Source organism: Plecotus auritus (assembly GCF_963455305.1).
Source record: "Plecotus auritus genome assembly, chromosome: 12".
Lineage (NCBI taxonomy): Eukaryota > Metazoa > Chordata > Mammalia > Chiroptera > Vespertilionidae > Plecotus > Plecotus auritus.
Window position 1 is genome coordinate 30,380,246 of NC_137778.1, and position 15,607 is coordinate 30,395,852.

Here is a 15,607-nt window from a genome sequence, read left to right on the forward strand (position 1 = left end):
ACACCAGCTGGGCCTTTTTCTTGTTTTAAAAAATATGTTTTTATTGATTTTAGAGAGGAAGGGAGAGGGAGAGAGAAACATCAATGATCAGCTGCCTCCTGAGCCAGCAACAATCCACCAGCAACCCAGGCATGTGCCCTAATTGGGAATCAAACCGGCAACCTTTTGGTGTATTGGATGACACTCAACCAACTGATCCACACCAGCCAGGGCTGCCAGATTTATTTCTAACCTCTGGTTCATAATCTTGCCAGCGATAATCTATATATATAAAAGTCTAAGAGACCATTTGTCCAGTAGTTATGACATGCACTGATCACCAAGGGCCAGATGCTTAACACACAGGCATGGAAACATGGAACAGACTGATGAATCTCAGAGCGAAGTGGGGGGAGGGCGGGAAGAGATTAACCAAAGATCTTATATGCATAGTAGAGGCCTGGCCTGCAGGGATCGGGTCCAAACCGACAGTCTGACACCACTTGAGGGGTCCCGGATTGCGAGAGGGCGTAGGCCAGGCCGAGGGACCCCATTGGTGCACAAATCTGTGCACCGGGCCTCTAGTGTAATATAATAAGCATTTACTTTAGGATCTGTATGTCCTGCATGTTTCTATCTTATGCAGAGATCAGAGTGGTTTCTTTTTGTTCCATGTTATCTAAATCTCTTAATGAGAAATGATTAATAGAGCTTAGGTATTCACATTGATGCATATTCTTCTCAAGTCCTTATCCATACCCTTTTCTATTCCACCAGTTGCTGAATTCCAGAGATTGCTACCTGTAGGACTGTATAGAAGCAACCTCTAAGATGATCCAATAAAATGGTACATTTGGAGATAATTTCACTCTTTTAGCATTTAAGATAAAACTTGTTCTATAACCATTTTGTTTTCCCTTAGGGGCTTTTACCCCCACTTGAAGAATTTGTTTTGCAGTTTGGTTTGTGTGTGTGAGAGTTTCTTTAGGGAACTGAAATAGGTTGCAGAGTTAATTGCTGGAAATGATTGGCAGTAGGAAGCATTAGGTAGCTTAGAGCTCAGATATCTCATTCGCTCAGCTATCTGATGTGCAGAACAGGACCATTGCTCTGTGATCTTTGCCAAGACCTGGAAGTGCAACTTGCTTCCACTTTGGTGGGAGACAAATGGGCATTCATTCAGCTGTACACAGTTAGAAGTAGAAGGCATGAGCCTACTCATCTCTGAAGCACTGCTGAGATAGAATTTATTTGTATGATTGTTTGTCACGTACATGAATTGGCATTAGAGAAACTTCATTAGGCCTACTATGGAATAAATACCTATTTATAACATTCTCCCGTCTCTGATATGACTAATTTAGTGCTATACAGAGCTATGAACATTCTTTTTTTTTTTTTTTTAAGAGGGTGGAAGGGAAGAGGAAAGACAGATAGAAACATCCATGTGAGAGACACATTGTATTGGTTGCCTCCTGCACCCATCCCGACCAGGGCCAGGGATTGAGACTGCAACCAAGGTCGGTGCCCTTGACTGGAATCGAACCCAGGACTCTTCAGTCCACAGGTTGATGCTGTATTTACTGAGCCAAACTGGCTAGGGCTATGAACATTCTTGAGGGATATTTGGAAGAAATTTTCATGAGGCCAAAGACTTCCGTGAGATTTTCCTAAGGTTTGTAGATTATTGCTGTTTCCCTGCCACGTCCACTTCCCAGCTCTTGTTTCCTCAAAGTACAAAAATATGGTTACCCTCCCAGGCCACTAAATTCAGATTTATTAGTCTGATTATGATAATATACTAGAGGCCTGATGCACAAAAATTCGTGCAAGAGTAGGCCTTAGCAGCTGTGACCTCCCTCGCAGCCAGCCATGGCGGCTGCCTTGATCCTGTGGCTACAGCCCCCGGCTTCTGGAAGGACGTCTGGTCTAATTAGCATATTACGCTTTTATTATTATAGATAGATGGATATGGTAAATACTTGGTTTATATGTGTGCTGCTGTTTTCATATGTGGTACCTATGGCAGACAATAATTGAGTAAAAGTCTTGAATGATGAAACAGAATGTTATAGGTGACCACCATCAATAAAATGAAGTTGGTATGAGAGTTGAAACCTACTTAACCATCATTGGTGTGGTGGAAAGGGGGGAGTCCTGGGCATTGGAATTACATAGACCTAGGTTTTAATCATGACTCTCCTATTTATTTTGTGACCTTGGCAGGTTGATTTAGTCTTTCTGAGTCTCGGTTACTTCTTTCTGAAAGGATGGGGATAATGTGGACTTCATAGGAATGTTCTGAGAATTAAGTGAAATATTTCTCAGCCAACTAAGCCACCCCGGCCAGGGCTTTAACATCTTTATTGAAACATATTTCACATATCCTAAATTTACCTATTTAAAGTATACAATTCAATGGTTTTAGTATATTCAGAGTTGTGCAACTATCACCATAATCTAAAATTAGAACATTTTCATCACCCTACAAAGAACCCCCCTACCTATTAACAGTTACTCCTTATTTTCCTCTCTCCTCAGCCCTAGGAAACCACTTATCTACTTTCTGTTTCCATTCTACTCCAAGCCTTTTCTGGACTTTTCATATAAGTGGAATCATACAATATATTACCTTTTATGATTGGCTTGCTTCACTTAGCTTCATGTTTTCAAGTTTCATCTATGTTGTAACATATCAGTACTTCATTCCTTTTTATTATTATTGACTAGAGGCCCGGTACACGAAATTCATGCACGGGGGAGAGGGGTGTCCCTCAGCCCAGCCTGCACCCTCTCCAATCTGGGACCCCTTGAGGGATGTCCGACTTAAACGGGCAGTCGGACATCCCTCTCACAATCCAGGACTGCTGGCTCCCAACTGCTTGCCTGCCTGCCTTCCTGATTGCCCCTAACTGCTTCTGCCTGCCAGCCTGATCACCCCCTAACCACTCCCCTGCCAGCCTGATTGATGCCTAACTGCTCCCCTGCCAGCCTGTTTGCCCCTAACTGCCCTCCCCTTGCCCCTAACTGCCCTCCCCTGCAGGCCTGGTCACCCCTAACTGCCCTCCCCTGCAGGCCTGGTCCCCCCCAACTGCTCTCCCCTGCAGGCCAGGGTCCCCCCCAACTGCCCTCCCCTGCAGGCCTGGTCACCCCTAACTGCCCTCCTCTGCAGGCCTGGTCCCTCCCAACTGCCTTTCCCTGCAGGCCTGGTCGCCCCCAACTTCCCTCCTCTGCCGGCCTGGTCCCTTCCAACTGCCCTCCCCTGCAGGCTTGATCGCCCCCAACTGCCCTCCCTTGTAGGTCTGGTCCCTCCCAACTGCCCTCCCCTGCTGGCCATCTTGTGGTGGCCATCTTGTGTCCACATGGGGGCAGGATCTTTGACCACATGGGGACAGCCATCTTGTGTGTTGGAGTGATGGTCAATCTGCATATTACTCTTTTATTAGATAGGATAGAGGCCTGGTGCACGGGTTGGGGGCCAGCTGGTTTGCCCTGAAGGGTGTCCCGGATCAGGGTGGGGGTTCCCTTGGGGCATGGGGTGGCCTGGGCAAGGGTCCTGTGGTGGTTTGCAGGCTGGCCACGCCCCCTGGCAACCCAAGCGGAGGCCCTGGTATCTGGGGTTTATTTATCTTCTACAATTGAAACTTTGTAGCCTGGAGCGGAGCCAAGCCTTATGCTTGCTCCGTGGTGGCAGCCATTTCTGTTGGGATTTATGTATCTTCTATAATTGAAACTTTGTAGCCTTAAGCGGAGGCCTGGGCTGGCCAGGGTGTGCGGAAAGCTTGGCTTCCTCCATCACTGGGGGCAACCCTAGCCTCCTGCTCTTTCCAGCTCCGTGGCTGCCACCATTTCTGTTTGGTTTTATGTATCTTATATCATTGAAACTTTGTAGCCTTGAGTGGAGGCCTAGGCCGGCAAGGGCAGGCGGAAAGCTTGGCTTCCTCCATCACCCGGGAAACCCAAGCCTCCCTCCTGCTCTCTGTGACTGTAGCCATCTTGGTTGGGTTTATTTGCATATTTGCTTCTGACTGGTTGATGGGCATGGCTGGTGGGTGTAGCAGAGTGATGGTTAATTTGCATATTACTCTTTTATTATATAGGATTTTCTGAGAGAGAAGAAGGTAGAGGGAGAGAGAGAGACATCAATTTGTTGTTCCACCCATTCATGCATTTATTGGTTGACTCCTGCATGTGCCCTGACCATCAAACCCACAATGTTGGTGTATTGGGACGACATTCTAACCAACTGAGCTACCTGGCCAGGGCACTAAATTCCTTTTTATAGCTGTACAGTATTTCATTTTATAGATGTACGTTTGTTTATGTAGTCATCAGATGGTGGACATTTGGGTTGTTTCCACTTTTTGGCTATACTTAATAATGCTGCTATGAACATTCATGTACAAATTTTTGTGTGGAGATAATGTTTTCAGTTCTCTTGGGTATATATCTAGCATTGGAATTGCTGGATTGTGTTGTAACTGTGTTAACTTCATGAGGAACTTCCAGGCTCTTTTCCATTCCCATCAGCAGTGTATGAAGATTCCAGTTTCTCTGCATGTGCCTTTAACACTTACTGTCTTTTTAAATATTATCCACCTTTCTGCATTCTCACTTATATGGTACTCAAACCTTTTTGAAACGTAGCTGCCTTTGTCTCACTGTACCCTCATCCATCTCTTCAACTCAGGAGTCTGCCTGTCTCCTTCTCACTTCCCCCTCACCATGTCCTAGAAACTCTTCTAAGGCAATAAATAAGGGCAGTTGTGGAGCTCATTCCATTGTCTCTTATCCCTCTGGGATCATTCTCTTTTGTGCTTGGTGTCCAGTGTCCTGAGACCCTTGTTTCATGTATTTTGTCTGGTTTTATTATTGCTTCAGGTGGGAGGGTAAATCCAGCCTGTGTCACACCATCTTGGCCAGAAGTAGAAATAGCAGCATTGCTTTTAACATCTACAAACGGATGCCTAAAAAGTGTTGAACTGGAGAATGGATTATTAAATTGTATGTTTTTGCTGTGGAATCCTACTCAGCTGTTAAAACAAATTAACTAGCCTGGCCAGAGTGGCTTGGTTGGTTGAGTGTCGTCCCGTGCACCAAAAGGTGGCCTGTTTGACTTCCAGTGAGGGTACATACCTGGGTTGCAGGTTTGATCCCCAGTCAGGGTGCACACGGAAGGCAATTGATTGATGTTTCTCACATCCATGTTTTTCTCTCTCTAAGCATGTCCTCAGGTGAGGATTTTACTAGGGCCTCATTTATTTAGGTAAATTTTAAATACTAAAAAACTTAACATTGAAAAGCAAAATGAGCCCTGCTGGCATGGCTCAGTGGTTGAGTGTCGACCTATGAAGCAGGAGGCCACTGTTCAATTCCTGGTCAGGGCACATGCCCAGGTTACAGAGCTGGGTCTCCAGTGTGGGGTGTGCAGGAGGCTGCCAATCAATAATTCTCTCTTATCATTGATGTTTCTATCTCTTTCTCCCATTCCCTTCCTCTCAGAAATCAATAAAATAATATGTATTTTTAAAAAGCAGCTCTAGTATATGTTATTTAATTTTGCTTTTTAAAAACTATATTTCTTTATTGATTTCAGAGAGGAAGGGAGAGGGAGAGATAGAAACGTCAGTGAGAATCATTGATTGGCTGCCTCCTGCACACCCCCTACTGGGGATCGAGCCCACAACCCCGGGCATGTGCCCTGACCGGAAATTGAACTGTGACATCCTGGTTCATAGGTCCACACTTGACCATTGAGTGACATCGGGCAGGCCAAGCACTACTTTAAAAAATACAATTTATAAATGTATACAAACTATACTATGTTTTATTATTTATGGATACATACATATGAAATAAACTTATAAAATATTCATGAGAGCCCTATCTGGTTTGGCTCAGTGGATAGAGCATCGGCCTACAGACCAAAGGGTCCCGGGTTCAATTCAAGGGCACTTACCTCGGTTGCAGGCTCCTCCCCAGCCCGGGCCCTGGTTAGGGCTCATGCAGGAGGTAACCAATCAATATGTTTCTCTCACATCGATATTTCTCTGTCTTTCCCTCTCTATTCCACTCTCTAAAAATCAATGGAAAAATATCCTTGGGTGAGGATTTAAAAAATATGTTCATGAGAATGATAATAAATTCATCATAATTCTGGGAAGAGAGGGAGGAGGGAGAGTAAAGAATAGTTTGGGGGTAAAGTTATACAGGGTACTTCAACTGTATCTGTAATGTTTAATTTCACTGAAAATAAACTAGGAAGCCACATGTATGACAAATGACTAATGTCTAAAATATGTAAAGAACTCTCAAAACTCTACAGTAAGTAAAAAACCCAAACAGTTCAATTAGAAAATGGGCAAAAGACATGAACAGAAGTTTCACAAAGGAGGATTTACAGATGGCAATAAACACATAAAAAGATATTCAACATCATTAGCCACTAGGGAAATGCAAATTAAAACCACAATGAAATACCACAACACACCTATCAGAATGGCTTAAATAAAAAATGACAGCCCTGGCCAGTGTGGCTGAGTGGTAGAGTGTCAGCCTGTGCACTGGAGGGTCATGGGTCCATTTCTGGTTCAAAGGCACATACCTGCGTTGCAGGACCGGGCGTGTGTGGGAGGCAGCTAATTAATGTGTCTCTTTCACATCAAAGTTTCTCTCCCCCTCTCCCCTGCCCTTCTACTCTCTAAAAAAGCAATGGAAAAATTATCCTCACTCCTTGGGTGACGATTAAAAACAAAATAAAAAATAATGACAACACCAAATGCTAGTGAGGATATGAAGAAACTGGAAATATATGATGGTATAACTACTCCGGGGAGCAGATTGGCAGTTTCTTATAAAATTAAACATTCATTTGCTATGTGACTCAGAAGTCGTACTCTTGGGCATTTATCCCAGATAAATGAAAACTTATGTTCCTCCAAAAACTTGTATATGAATGTAGTAGCTTCGTTATAGCAAAAAACTAGAAAAAACTCAGTTGTCCTTCAGCAGGTAATTGTAGTACATTCACACCATGGACTGACTATTTAGCAATAAAAAGGAACAAATTATCAGTACAAGCAACAACTTGGATGAATCTCAAGGGAATTATGATGCGTGAAAAAAACCAATCCCAAAGTTATATACTGTATATAATTCCAATTAATACAGTTTTTAAGATTTTAAAGTTGGTTTTTAGAGAGGGAGAGAAATACTGATGTGAAAGTGAAACATCCATCGATTGCCTCCTGCATGGCCCCTACTGGGGCTTGAGTCTGAAACCTGGGCATGTGCCCTGACTGGGAATTGAACCAGCAACTTTTTTGTGAACAGGGCGACACCCAACCAACTGAGCAACACCAGCCAGGCTAAAACAACTTCTTATTTTTTTATTATTTTATTTTTTTTGGTTAAAGAAATACTGTTTGGCTTTGTAAGGAGTATGTTCAGTATAAATACTGAAAACCCTTCATGAAGTAATACGGTTTTTTAGACTGTTGCTACTTCAAACTTTTAAAGTCATGTTATATTATTATAGGCTTAAAGTTCATCATTTTTTATAATTGTTTTTTTTTTAACTTCATTGACAATTTAAAATTTTTTATTAATCCTCTGATGTAAACGAGAGAATAATATAAAGGACCTTGTATTTGCCTAGTAAATACGAAGTCAGTAGATGCTAATTCGTTTTGCTAGCCCTCTCTCTGCCTTCAATTCTCTTCCCTCTCAGGGTCCTCTAAGTCTTTTTTGCCAATTTGGATTTTGGTTTGGGGGTAACAATGAGTTGGAAACCTGACAAGCATGGGTCTAACTAAGGCTGTATTGCCATCTGGCTGTTCTTGTTTTTTTGTTTTTGTTTTTACAACAGTCAGTGATAAAGTTAAAGCTGGGAATTTTTCTGCTGTAATTGTTGGACACAACTACTCTCTTCTTGAGTCTATGCTTTAATTTGTTGACATGTCATACTTTGCAAGTTTCCCCCTAGCTCTCCAACCAACCAGCCCTTAAATGCCTTGTCCATGGTTCTATGCTTGGCCATTTTCCTTCTAACTATATATTCATTTTTTTCTGGGGTTTCACTCATCTGCATATTTAATTCACCTCTTTTAATCATTCAAATATTTATCTCCAGCTCTGGTCTAAGCTCTGATTCTTTTGTGTATATGTCGTGTATCTATCTGTTTATTGGATATCTTAACTTTAATTTCATATTGGCACTTCTGACAGAGTTTTCTGTTAGGATGTTTTCAGTTTAAGTAGCAAAAAAACTACCTCATACTGGCTTAAACATTAAAGGGAATTTATTGGCCTCTATAACAGGAATCCAGAGACTAGCTTTAGGGTAGTTTGGTCTGGTGGCACAGCTATATAATTAGCTGCCATCTCAGTGCTCTACTATGCAGTGTCTGCTTTATCTGCAAGCTCTCTTCCTTCATGGTCACAATGTGGCTGCTGGCAGCAACATGCCAGGGCTACGTATTTTCTTATTTATACTCAGAATAAGAGAATAGAATTGATTGGACTTGGTGACTTAGATTTAAGAGTCAGAGAAAGTCAAGGATGATTCCCAGGGTTCTAGCTTTTGCCTCTGGATAAATTGAATTCTCTTCACTGAAATATGGGAAAGTAAAGCAGGATATAGGAAGACAGAAAAAATGAGTTCATGTAAACATCCAGGTACTTACTTTAGTTATCTGCACATCGGTCTTCTATCAGAATGAAATTGTTAAAGATAGTGACCTAATCTTTTACCATTATTCCTAGCACCTAACCCTGAACTTGGCACATATTTGGGGTAAGGTGAATGGATATGTAAAGATGTGACTATACAATACTGCTTCTTAAAATTATCTAGCTCTGCCCCTGAGGAGACCCCAAAACACTGAACTTACATGAGTTCCTAATTTAAAAATTAGGTGGAGCCCTAGCTGGTTTGGCTCAGTGGATAGAGCATCGGCCCGCAGACTGAAGGGTCCCGAGTTCGAATTCCAGTCAAGGGCATGTACCTTGGTTGCAGGTTCCCTGGCCCTAGTTAGGGTGCGTGCAGAGGCAACCAATTGATTTGTCTTTCTCACATCGATGTTTCTCTCTGTCTCTTTCTCTCCCTTCTACTCTCTCTAAAAATCAATGGAAAAATATCCTCGGGTGAGGATTAACAACAAAATTACGTGGATATCGTCACTAATTACAATTATAATGTCAGTAAGGCAGTATTTATACAGAACATCAAGAAAACAGGTCTTATTTGAGTTTTCAGTGGCCGTTTGTTTAGAATTCTTTGTAAGTAAAGTTACGTAGAATCCAAATTCATATTTCTAATATATGTGTTCATATTTTATACAATTAAATGTCTTGACAATACCAACTATTATTTAAATCACTTGGCATTTAGGGTCGGGTATTTTGTTTTTTGAAAAATGTTTGTTTTTAAAAATATATATTTTATTGATTTCAGAGAGGAAGAGAGAGAGAGAGAGAGAGAGAGAGAGAGAGAGAGAGAGGGAAACATCAATGATGAGAGAGCATCATTTATTGGCTGCCTCCCGCACGCCCCCTACTGGGGATTGAGCATGCAACTCTGGCATGTGCCCTTGACTGGAATCAAACCCAGGACCCTTCAGTCCACAGGCCAACGCTCTATCCACTGAGCCAAACCAGCTAAGGCAAAAAAATGTTTTTATTGATTTCAGAAAGAGGAGGGGAGTTAGAAATATCAGTGATGAGAGAGAATTGTCTATCAGCTGCCTCCTGCATGCCCCCTCCTGGGGAATTGAGCCTGCAACCCAGGCACCTGCCCTGATCAGCAATTGAATGTGACTTCCTGGTTAATGGGTCAGCGCTCAACCACTGAGCCACACCGGCTGGGCTAGGGTGCTTTTTTTATGGAGTAAGCATGGTGTTTGAATATCAGGTCTAACAGTTTACAGTATAGACTCTAACTACACAGTGTACGCTGTAGAAGTTAAGTGGAGGAGGCATAGATATCAGCCAGCCATAAATTCCTCCTCTGCTTAATACATCTGTGTGCAGGGAGATGTACTGTATAATAGGTTTTTGAAGTGGGCTCAATCAGTGTTGGAATTCCAGATTCACTACAGCTTTGGAGTCTTAGGATACTTGCTTTGACACTTTTCCCACCCATAAAGTAGAGATAATACCTCATTTATTAAATAAGAACACATGATAAAGTGCCTAGTATCATGTTTGACTTTTAAGCAGCTACATAAGAAATATTAGCTGTTATTATTAGCAGCCCAGAATAAAGGAAAAAGGTTGGTTAAGCTTTAAAAGGCAACATAAAACATTAATTTTACAGAATTTTTGGAGAGAATTTTTATATGACAAGTTTACATTGAATATTTTTTGCAGCTTTTTTTTTTTTTTGGAGTATAATTTAAGTATATGATCCAGTGATTTTTTTTTTCTTAGTAAGTTTACAGAATTGTGCAACTATCACCACAGTCCAGTTTTAGAACATATCCATCACCCCAAAAAGATGCTTGTGCTATTTTATTCAGTCTCATTACATTGTATTTTTTTAAATATATTTTTATTGATTTCAGAGAGGAAGGAAGAGGGAGAGAAAGATGGAAACATCCATGATGAGAGAGAATCATGGATTGGCTGCCTCCTGCAAGTCCCCCACTGGGGATCAAGCCCACAACCTGGGCATGTGCCCTTGACCAGAATCGAACCTGGGACCTTTCAGTTCGCAGGCCGACGCTGTATCCACTGAGCCAAACCGGGCTACATTGCATTTTTAAAATTATTTCTGTGACAAAATATATGTAACATAAAATTTACCATTTTTACCACTTTTAAGTGTACAAATTCAACAGCTTTTAAGTACATTCACAGTGTTGTGCAACCATACCACTATTTTGTTTTTTAATCTTTATTGTTGAAAGTATTACATATGTCCCTTTTCCCCCATTGACCCTTTCTAGCCCGCCTCCACCCCCTGCCCTGGGCCTTCACCACCCTATTTTCTGTGTCCCCAGTCCATTCCGTGCTTCCATGTTTCTGGATCTATTTTGTTCATCAGATTCCACATATGAGTGTGATCATGTGATACTTGTCTTTTTCTGACTGGCTTATTTTGCTTAGCATAATACTCTCTAGGTCCCTTCATGCTGTCTTAAAGAGTAAGGGATCCTTCTTTTTTAGTGCTGCATAGTATTCACGGTGTAAATGTACCACAGCTTTTTTAACCCACTCATTTACTGGTGGGCACTTGGGTTATTTCCAGATCTTATCTATTGTAAACTGTGCTGCTATGAACGTAGGGGTGCATACATTCTTTCTGATTGGTGTCTTGAGTTTCTTGGGTTATATTCCTAGAAGTGGGATCACTGGGTCAAATGGCAGTCCGATACTTAATTTTTTGAGAAAACGCCATACTGTTTTCCATAATTGCTGCACCAGTCTGCATTCCCACCAGCAGTGTACTAGGCTAAGGTTCCCTTTTCTCCACATTCTTATCAGCACTTTTCATTTATGGATTTACTAGAGGCCCAGTGCACGATATTTGTGCACGGGTAGGATCCCCAGTGGCTACTGGTCAGGGCCTCCCTTCCCCCTGCTGCCTGCCGCCATCACCAGCCATGGCCTCCCTTTGCACCAGTGTTGGCCTGGTGCCGCCTGCTCACCTGCTCCACCATCTCGCTGCGGTCCCGATCTCGTTGGGGCCCATCGGGGCTGGCAGCACCTCCACTGCCACTCGCTGCCAGTGCCGCATTGCTGACGCCCACATGTTCCACGCCACCCCATGGTGGTCAGCACAGGTCTAACTCCTGGTGGGTCGAATTCCCGCCTGTGGGGACAATTTGCATATTAGCCTTTTATTATATGCTAGAGGTCCGATGCACAAAATTTGTGCAATGGGCTCGGCCCTCACAGCCCTGGCTTCATCCTGAAGGTCACTGTTTGGTCTAATTAGCATATTAGCTCTTTATTATATAGGAGGATTGATGTTAGCCATTCTGACAGGTGTGAGATGATATTTCATTGTTTTAATTTGCATCTCTCTGATGATCAGTGACTTTGAGCATTTTTTTAATATGTCTCTTGGCCATCTGTATGTCCACTTTGGAGAAGTGTCTATTTAGGTCCTTTGCCCATTTTTTATTTGGATTGTTTGTCTTCCTTTTGTTAAGTTGTATTGGTTCCTTATGTATTTTGGATATTAACCCTTTATCAAATATATCATTGCCAAATATGTTCTCCCATACAGTGGGCTCCCTTTTCATTTTGTTGATGGTTTCTTTTGCTGTGCAGAAGCTTTTTCTTTTGATGTAGTCCCATTTTGTTATTTTCTCCTTAGTTTTCTTTGGCCTAGAAGATGTATCCATAAACATATTGCTATGTAGATGTCTGAGATTTTGCTGCCTATGGTTTCTTCTGGGATTTTTATGGTTTCACAATTTACATTTAAGTCATTTACCCATTTTGAATTTATTCTTATGTATGGTGTGGTGGACTTTCTACATTTCTTTCTTTTTTTTTTTTTTTTAATAAATCTTTATTGTTGAAAGTATTACATATGTCTTCTTTTTTCCCCTATTGACCCCTTCAGCCTGCCCTGCCCCTGCCCCCACCCCCCACTCCAGGTCTTCAGCTCCCTATTGTCTGTGTCCATGGGTTATACATACCATATATGCATACAAGGTCTTTGGTTGATTTCCTCCCACACACCCACCCTCTCCCGCCTCCCCTGAGGTTCCGCACTCTGTTCCATGCTTGCTGTTGGTATTTTAATAGGAATTGCATTAGAATCTGTAGATTGCCTTGAGTAGTATGGATATTTTAATTATGTTAATTTTACCAATCCATGAACACTTGTTTCTATCTTCCTCTATCTCTTTTTTTCAACATCCTGTAGTTTTCCAAGTACAAGTCTTTTATCTCCTTTAACCATTATCTATTTTAAGAACTTTTTCATCATCCTAGAGAGTGTTTCCACAAATAATAACTCCTCACTCCCCTCCTCTCCAACTCTAGCCACTGTTCTATTTTCTGTTTCTGTGAGTTTGCCTATTCTAGGTACCTCAAATAAGCGGAACCATAAAGTATTTGTCCTTCTATGTCAGTGGTTGGCAACTGCAACTCGCGAGTCACATGTGGCTCTTTGGCCCCTTGAGTGTGGCTGTTCCACAAAATACCACGGCCTGGGCAAGTCCATTTTTGAAGAAGTGGCATTAGAAGAAGTTTAAGTTTAAAAAATTTGGCTCTCAAAAAAATAAAATTGGCTCTCAAAAGAAATTTCAATCGTTGTACTGTTGATATTTGGCTCTGTTGACTAATGAGTTTGCCGACCACTGTTCTATGTCCTTTACTTAGCATAATGTTTCCAAGTTTTATTCCTGTTTCTTTGGATTTTGAGGCAGGTATGGCTGTGAGTACATAAAGTTGGGATTTACAGGTCAGTTAAGTCAAGAGTGGGCAAGGAACCCTGGCCGGTGTGGCTCGCTTGGTTGAGCATTGTCCAAATGTTTCTCTCTCTCTTAAAAAGAAAATCAATAAAAATATTAAGAAGAAAAAAAAAAAAAAGAGTGGCTCAGCCAGCGTGGCTCAGTGGTTGAGCGTCGATCTATGAACCAGGAGGTCACAGTTCAATTCCTAGTCAGGGCACATGCCTGGGTTGCGGGCTCGATCCCCAGTGTGGGGCATGCAGAAGGTAGCTGATCAGTGATTCTCATCATTGATGTTTCTCTCTCTCTTTCCCTCTCCCTTCTTCTGAAATAAATAAGAACATTAAAAAAAAAAAAAGTGGGCAGGAATTTGGAACAACATGGATAGATATTGAGGGTATTATGCTAAGTCAGTGGTCGGCAAACCACGGCTTGTGAGCCACATGCGGCTCTTTGGCCCCTTGAGTGTGGCTCTTCCACAAAATACCATGTGTACAATGTACCTACCTATATAGTTTAAGTTTAAAAAATTTGGCTCTCAAAAGAAATTTCAATCGTTGTACTGTTGATATTTGGCTCTGTTGACTAATGAGTTTGCCGACCACTGTGCTAAGTGAAACAGATGGAGAAAGACAAGTACTATATGGTCTCACTCATATGTGAAATAATTAAAAATAAAACAGAAACAAACTCATGGATACAGACAACAGGTTGGTGGTTACCAGAAGAGAAGGGGTTGGGATGAGGGTGAAATTGCATGGGGACAGGTGAAAACTAGATATTTGGTGGTGAGCACATTGACACCTATAACATGTCAAATTATATTATACTAGACTCCCAGTGCATGAAATTCGTGCACTCGGGGGCGGGGGGATGTCCCTCAGCCCGGCCTGCACTCTCTCACAGTCTGGAAGCCCTTGGGGGGAATGTCTGACTGATGGCTTAGGCCCGCTCCCCATGGGGAGTGGGGCTAATCCAGCAGTCAGACATCCTTAGCGCTGCCGCGGAGGCGTGAGAGGCTCCTGCCACTGCTTCTGCACTCGCAGCCATGAACCCTGCTTCTGGTTGAGTAGTGCTCCCCCTGTGGGAGTGCAGTGACCACCAGGGGGCAGCTCCTGCATTGAGCGTCTGCCCCCTGGTGGTCAGTGTGTGTCATAACAACTGGTTGTTCTGCCATTTGGTCGATTTGCATATTAGCCTTTTATTATGGTACTAGTGGCCTGGTGCATGATATTTGTGAACGGGGGGTGTTCCCTCAGCCCAGCCTGCACCCTCTCTAATCAGACATCCCTCTCACAATCCGGGACCACTGACTCATAACCGCTTATCTGCCTGCCTGCCTGCCTGATCGCCCCTAACCACTCTGCCTGCCGGCCTGATCAACCCCAACTGCCCCCCCCGCCTCCCCCGCCAGCCTGATTGCCCCTAACTGCCTCCCCTCCCCACACCAGTCTGATCGCCCTCAATTGCCCCCCCCCACCAGCCTGCTTGCCCCCAACTGCCCTTCCCTGCCAGCCTGATCGCCCCTAACCGCCTCTGCCTCAACCCCACCACCATGGCTTCGTTCAGAAGGATGTCCGGAAGGTCTCCCTGTCTAATTAGCATATTACCCTTTTATTAGTATAGATACTAGTATAGGACTAGTGGCCTGGTGCACGGATTCGTGCACATTGAAAGGAAATTAATTAGAAGAAGTATTTTAATATTGCTATTCTCCCTTTCTCTATAATAGAAGTGTCAACCAAATTCACAATTGACAATGACATATCAAAACACACACGTGCGATTGGTGCCAGTGAGAGTTTTATATGTATCGCACATGTGCGAGTCAACTTAACCTTTTATATACATAGAATAAACTTTCTTAATTAGGCCTGCTTTCAGATTTAGCTAAACTTTTTCCAGCCCAGTGAAGTACCCCATCTTCTCTAAATTGATGATATGTGAATTATATCTCAATAAAGCTATTCTTTTAAAAAGAAAAAGAAAATTAAACACTAAAAAATTCAGAACTCTGGGTTCTGACTTTTCTCTGGTCTCCAAAAGATCTATTTCCTTTCATTGGAATTTTTTGTTGTTGTTGGTTACTCTTTTTCTTTGTTATAACCAGAAAAGAATTGAATAGCTATTATTTTACAGTGTGCTACAGGAAGGAAGATTCCTCAAGCACATACTTTTTTTTTTTTTTTTGCAAGAGCACCAATTAACAATACTAGTTT

The 15,607-nt window shown here is 42.4% G+C and overlaps 1 protein-coding gene across 2 annotated transcripts in view; it reads left to right on the forward strand.

Annotated features, from left to right (window-relative positions):
- GATAD2B (GATA zinc finger domain containing 2B) overlaps positions 1 to 15,607 on the forward strand; it is a 78,505-nt gene that overhangs the window by 45,961 nt on the left and 16,937 nt on the right. The window contains exon 1 of one of the 2 annotated variants that reach the window (XM_080648709.1): positions 756 to 826. The exons of the other annotated variant lie outside the window; for it this stretch is intronic. The gene's annotated coding sequence lies outside the window, so the exon portion shown is untranslated. Of the gene's footprint in view, positions 1 to 755; positions 827 to 15,607 lie in introns of those variants that run through there. 2 annotated transcript variants of the gene reach the window in all.